This window comes from Lampetra planeri, chromosome 19, assembly GCF_965212315.1.
Source record: "Lampetra planeri chromosome 19, kcLamPlan1.2.h2, whole genome shotgun sequence".
Lineage (NCBI taxonomy): Eukaryota > Metazoa > Chordata > Hyperoartia > Petromyzontiformes > Petromyzontidae > Lampetra > Lampetra planeri.
In genome coordinates this window covers 10,142,810-10,149,748 of record NC_136125.1, presented here as the reverse complement: position 1 = coordinate 10,149,748, position 6,939 = coordinate 10,142,810, and positions in this window count along the sequence as shown.

The following is a 6,939-nucleotide window of genomic DNA, read 5'->3' as shown; positions in this document are numbered from 1 at the left end:
AGGGAAATAAAAAAATAAAACATAATAAAATAGAAAAACATAATAAAATAGAATTATTTTATTATGTTTTATTTTTATTATTTTATTATTTCCCTTCTACGTGACTTTACCGAAAGAACCAAGAAGAGCCATTGAATATGTCTAAAAAAACAATTCACATCACTGTGGTTAGAATGTTACACAAAGTATCCCTCTGATTTCACAGAGGGCCTACACAGACGAAGGCGTTCATTAGATTTGTTTGCAAGAGGGTTTTAACCAAATCAACAACATCATCCGATGTTTTTTAACATCATAGTTTGCTAAGCCACAGACCCCCGAGCGCCAAGCTACAGACAACCAACATCACTGACGACTAACGTGCTTTAATATAGTTACGGAATTCCTTAAAAAAAAAACGGGAGTGAATTCCCAAAACGTGAATGAGCAGTTCGAATGAAGAAGAATCAGCATGGCACTTTTTTTTTATTAAATCCGCAAATTATTGTGAATACACGGAACCGTGAGTCTGGTAAATCGAGTCCTCATCACGGGAGGAGGAGGAGTGATGTCAGTGGCATCAGTAAACGTTGCGATAGACGAGCGATAAGGAGGCGGTCGTGCGAGTGGCCGGCGTGAATCGGTGAGTTCTGTCTGGAGCATCGATCAACGAGACTGCTTTACGATGCAGGGACGTAAGGAACTGGGTTTCGTCACCCGCAACAATGTTCCAACTTGGGCCTGAATGTGCGCCTCGTATAGTCGTCGTATTCATTGTTGAGAGTTCGAAGAGGGCTTTGGCACTGAACTAAAATAAAAGAACCCCCACACATCTTCAATGTCTCCTTAGCCAGATTTGAACCAGCAATGCTATGAAGGGCGCATGAGAACGTTGTGCCAAGCAGATGAATCCTTTCACGAAAGCAAATACAGACATTGCTAAATGCAATTACAGGAACTGTGGAATTGCCAGCCTTACCTGGTATTTTCATTCATAGGACGATTTCAGTTTACCATGGCCAGGTTTCTGGCACCCCAATCAAGAATAGGTTCTCAAATGAATGGTGATTAATTCTAGATTTGAAGTTTTCGTGACTGCAAGGGTCCATAATCTTTATTTTTTTCGGTAAAGTCACGTAGGTAAAAAATAAAATAAAATAAATTAAATCACGACGTTTCGGAGGCAACGCAAGCTTCCGTCTTCAGGTGGCACAGCAAAATTACTGTATCAAGTGATACAGTAATTTTGCTGAAATGTCGTGATTTAATTTATTTTAATTTAATTTTTTACCTACGTGACTTTACCGAAAGAACCAAAGAGTATGAATGGTGATTGACTGTGAACTATCTGCTCGTGCGGCAGCTAAATGTCTATTACTAAATGTGTCTAACTTTTAGCGCATGCTAAATTACTTTTGTAAAAGTTTTGCTGGCTGGCTGACTGGCGCGTCCAAAGGAAGTACGTGTTGCTACATATACCACTAATACTACTAATGATAAATAACCCTTTGTCAATCCACTGTTGGACAGAAGCCTCCTTGGAAGATAGACTGTCGTTAAAGCCTGCCAGCTGTCTTCTAAGTGACGTTAATGACCCTGTAATGTTCCTCGCGAGGAAGGGTGGGTGGGTAATTGCATTCCGGTGGAAATCCTCACATCCCGAACTTTCAAAATGATTTTTTTCCTCTCTCTCAAATAGTAATAATATATTCTAACGTAGCTTTGTAACTTCCACGTTTATGCAAATTAGATATTTGTTTGAATTAGATACCAGCTTATTAAATAAAACCAAAGACGTGCATTAACCAATCAAGCAATGTGTGGTTAGCATACCCCTTTATGCATGCTCAATTGATTATCGTGTGCTTCCGTCGAACATAGCTATCTTTGTGAGACGAGTCAACATTCATCGTCGAGTTAAATCAAGCAATGGGTATGAGCATGATTTGTCCCTCCTTGATATATTCTTTGGTTCTTTCGCTAAAGTCACGTAGGTATGAACATAAAATAAAATAAATCACGACGTTTCGGGCGCACAACACAAGCGTCCGTCATCAGGTGGGGAAGCATGGCCTGCTGCTGATGCAGACTGTTTTAAAGGTTTGAAATGGGTGTAGCCCAAGGGTCATAAAGGAGTGGCTGGGTCTAGTGATATATTCTGTATTTCAATTAAAATTTCAACCCACTGCTGTGTGAAGGCATCCCTCTGCCGTGTCGATCATTTGAGGTTGTTGAAGGATGATACTTCATCACGACGTTCGGTCAGTGGAAAGTTGGTGGAGGGAATGCCTCCAAGACTGCCTCTCACATCATTCTCCACTGATGGTAGCCGTGTCGCCGGGTTCATCGTGCAGTGTGCGAACCACCGTGCCACCGCTCCCCCCCATGTATTTCATGAAGTGATAGAATGTTTACAAGTAGCCAATGGAATACAAAACAATCAACTGGAACAAAACGATGTCAGAGATGCATATACGTTTAAGTGGGTGGAGCGGTGGTACAGCAGTTAGCGCATCGCGCAATGAACCCAGCGACCTGAGCTCCACTCCCGGCTATGAATACTAAGCGGCGTGGTGAAGTATGGTCAACATCATTGACAAAAAAAAGGTTCGTAAAAAAATAAAAAGTGAAATAAAATATGTATATGCAATGTTACATAAACCGTGATGTGATTTGTGAATGAGTAAAAGCCCGCTCCTCCCTCCCCCCATTAAATTACCACACAACATTTATGTTGCAAAATGAGGTCACCATTAGAATGTCGGTTTTAAATACGTGGTGACACAATGCTGACTTGTGTTTTTTTAAATAAATAGTTTGCTAAGAGGCGCTGCGAATGGGGTAAACATGCAACCACAATCTATTGCTTTTTTCACGATAGATAATGAACTTCTGACGGCCTGAGTGGCTATCTGGTTGCTTGGTTAACAAAATACGATAAGGATGTCTTCAAAAGTGTTGTTTTTAATTCCACGCAAAGAACGGGCACCACAACGATGAGCAACAGCAGGAATCGCACGCAAGTCGCCTGCACCAGAGGTCGCAAACGGGTTTTGATTCCTTACCCGTACCCGTACCCGGCCTCACCAGGGTCGCAAATGGGTACCCGGCCGGGTACGGGTACTCGTTCCCTACCCGTACCCTACCCGAAATGAGTGACAAACGGTTACTCACCACTGACTCACGGCCTACCCGTACCCGTACCCGGCCGCACCAGGGTCGCAAACGGGTACCCGTACCCGGCCCGGGTACGGGTAGCCGGGTATTGGGTAGGGTACGGGTATCGGGTACCCGGTTGCGACCTCTGGCCTGCACACAACGCCACTCGCTCGTTGTTAGCCAAACGAATACTCAACCAAACCAAGCCGACCGCATCAGTCCATCAAGTGAGCCTCAGTTTTTCTGACACGAAGCGCTGTCTCAATAGCCAAGGACATAGCGTGCGCAAAGTTATTGCGTGTAAGACTTATTTTTAAAAATAAAGATGCGGTTAAACAACAATTCTTTGACCCGCATATTGCATGTATGTATACTATACCATTAGACGTATTCAAATACTACTAAACAATTGACGTACAAATGTCCAGTGTAGTACTGTATTGTACAAGCTATTGTTAATTAATGCAGCATCGGGCTATTGCAGGCAATACACATCGTTCAGTTGCCAGCCACGGATGACATCGGTGGTGAACGATATCTGAACCAGTCCTGTGCACTCTCTCTCCTTAACAAAAACGCACCAATCAGCGTGGTGAAGTATGGTCATTGAACCAACCCCCCCACCCCTATGACCAAAACAGCGTAGTTTGAGGCTGTCATCCAAAAGTGGATTGATAAAGGAGCTGTAAAACGAATGATTCAGCCCATCATTCCTGTCTAGAACCCGCCAATGGCTGTGATGAGGGTCAACTGGGCCTTGTCACAGGAACGTGGAATTAACTGGCATTACTGGTAGAGGGTCGCAATTGCCCCAGAGTAATTTTTGAGTAAAGTTACCTCCGTTACAATGACAGCTACCTCTGTACGACTCGAGTCTTCCTCTCAAAAGAGACGCGTGGTCTCATTGGTGATACCCGAAACGTGTGCTGGAACAAAAAAAGCACAACCCACATAACTGTATTTCCTGTGTACAACTCTAGAATAAACCTATCGTGTTCTTAATCCAGCAATGGATTGATAAAGGGCTGAGCATCTTTATTATTATTCATGTGACAATCCCGTCCGCATCCACGCGTGACGTGGTTTATTGTAATCATCTCCGAGCGGATGGTCGCACAATGAACTGTATCCATCCACGAAATTCCCCTCCTCCTAACGACAACAATGTGACTGTTGTGGGTTATCAGGTTTTTCCCAGGATGTCTTAAACACAAATATTGATATAGAGCCAACGGTCAAAGTTGTTTTCCCGCTGAAACGAGTGCGGAGCATGCCTCGTCTCCTGCTTACACCCCTGAGCCAGTGGTGGTAATTCCACATTCGTATGGCAGGGGTATCAATAACAGCATGCAATTGACTTGTAACAAAGTGTAACATCTGTCAGCATTGATTAAAGGAAAACTGGCCGTGGTGATTAGACGCTGCATGTCGGAACCGCTGTAGAATTCGTATTTTTCTGAGTTAATGTTGCTGAGATTATGGAAGCCTAGAGAAGACATGGAGCTGATGGGTTGTGTGCAAATAGATATATATTTTTTTATGTGGAGAGACAGCTATTAGAATGAGAACTCTTATCCGTTGATCTATTTTCTATCAACGTGGATAGCTATTTTATCGACCTCGGAGAGTTAACGTGTTGAATGCACCCTCGACACATGAGGTATGGCTAATGTTTTCAGTGAAAAAAAAATGGGATATATTATTAATCCGCTATGCATTGCATTATTATTAGTTTTAAAAATTAATAAAAAATAATTTCAGTTCATTATTTGCAATGTATTGAAAACAATGGTGGACACGTGGATGAGAGAACGCACGCATGTTAATGACACCATTCAAACTATTATGAACAGAAAGTGGGCTTGGGCAGGAGACGTCCATGTCTAGAAGTGACGATGGCACGTGGGTGACATCTGTGAAAAAGAGCTTGATAGCTCATCGGATTCCTCCAGTATCACTAAATATCCAGATTTTGATTCCTGGTCAATAATAACCATGGAGTGGCAGCCAAAGCATGGGACCCATTTGAGAGAAAGGTTGACCACCTGGGAGATAATAATAATCTCTGTTTTATAAAACACCTTTCATTTTGAAGTATCTCAAAGCGGGTATGTAAAAAATAAAACTACACTCACAGGTATAGATAACATCTAAGCGAAATAGAAAGCTGATAACCATATCAATAACCACACTCGAAGTTCAAATAAAATGAAGAACCATGATTACAGCGACTGATAATAATAATTACAGAGTAATGTCATCAGTCAACTTAAAAAGAAATCTTAACTAACGGGGAAAGCCTGTAGAACAAATAGGTTCGTTATTAGACGGTGATTTAAAAGGTGAAACAGACTCTGAGTCCCGAACGGACCGAGGAAGAGGATTCCACAATCACAGAGCCTGGCTGCAGAAGGCTCCGTTTCCTATGGGAACACACCACAGACTTGTCTTTGGAATGATGAGCAGACCAGATTCAGCAGATCTACGTTTTCGCAGTGGTCAATAAAACTTGAGCAGATCGGCGAGATAACAATGTAGGTGCTGTGTGGATGATTGCGGCGGCTTCTTTCAGCGGTGGACTGACCATAGCTGGTGACGACGATGATGATGATGATGAGGAGTAGGCCATTTAGAAACATGCGTTTAGATTATTTTCCTGGTATAAATTTCCACCTGATAAGCCACTTCATTGAGCTATCATTTGTGGCCAGGTCGCTTCTAAAAAATAAGCTAATAGCTCAGTGGACTTTACCGGGTAATGTAAAAAAAGAGTTTAGTTTTATTTGTACAGCATATATTTTTAAAGGATTTGTTGACCTTTCTTATATGTACTTTTGCACCCTATTGTATTTTTGCATTGTTTGCTGTTGTTACGTTCTGACCCCGTGCGACCCACCTCCTGGAAAGAAAACAGCTTTACAGCACATTTGAGGATCCTTCCTTCCTCCTCATCCCAGTGAAAACACGAGTAAGATGATGATTCTGACACCATGGAGGGAGAATGTGGCCTCCAAAGCCATCATCAGTGTTGGGGCTCTGACACCCGCCATTCGCCACGAAGTGACGGTGACGTCGCGACGACATTCCTGTGCCAGGCCAGGTGCACTTGGAGGCTGCCACGTGAAGTGTCGAAGGATCGTTGACAGGAGGAGGTCTCGGGACGGACCCAGCAAGTGCCATGGGTTGGCTGACTGATATGACCGATAGATGCACCACCAGCTGTAACACCTACTGTGCCAGGCTAGGTGCAGGAGGAAGTCTCGGGACAGACCCAGCAGGTGCCATGGTTTCGACTGACTGAGATGACCGGTAGATGCACCACCAGCTGTACCCCCTTCTGTGCCAGGCTAGGTGCATGAGGTCTCGGGACAGACCCAGCAGGTGCCATGGTTTCGACTGACTGAGATGACCGGTAGATGCACCACCAGCTGTACCCCCTTCTGTGCCAGGCTAGGTGCATGAGGTCTCGGGACAGACCCAGCAGGTGCCATGGTTTCGACTGACTAAGATCACCGGTAGATGCACCACCAGCTGTACCCCCTCCTGTGCCAGGCTAGGTGCATGAGGTCTCGGGACAGACCCAGCAGGTGCCATGGTTTCGACTGACTAAGATCACCGGTAGATGCCACCATCAGCTGTACCTCCTCCTGTGCCAGGCTAGGTGCATGAGGTCTAGGGACAGATCCAGCAGGTGCCATGGTTTCGACTGACATGAGATCACCGGTAGATGCACCACCAGCTGTACCCCCCCTCCTGCTGTGCCCCCCCCCCCAGTTCGCGCATGCGCAGTCGCCGCGCGCG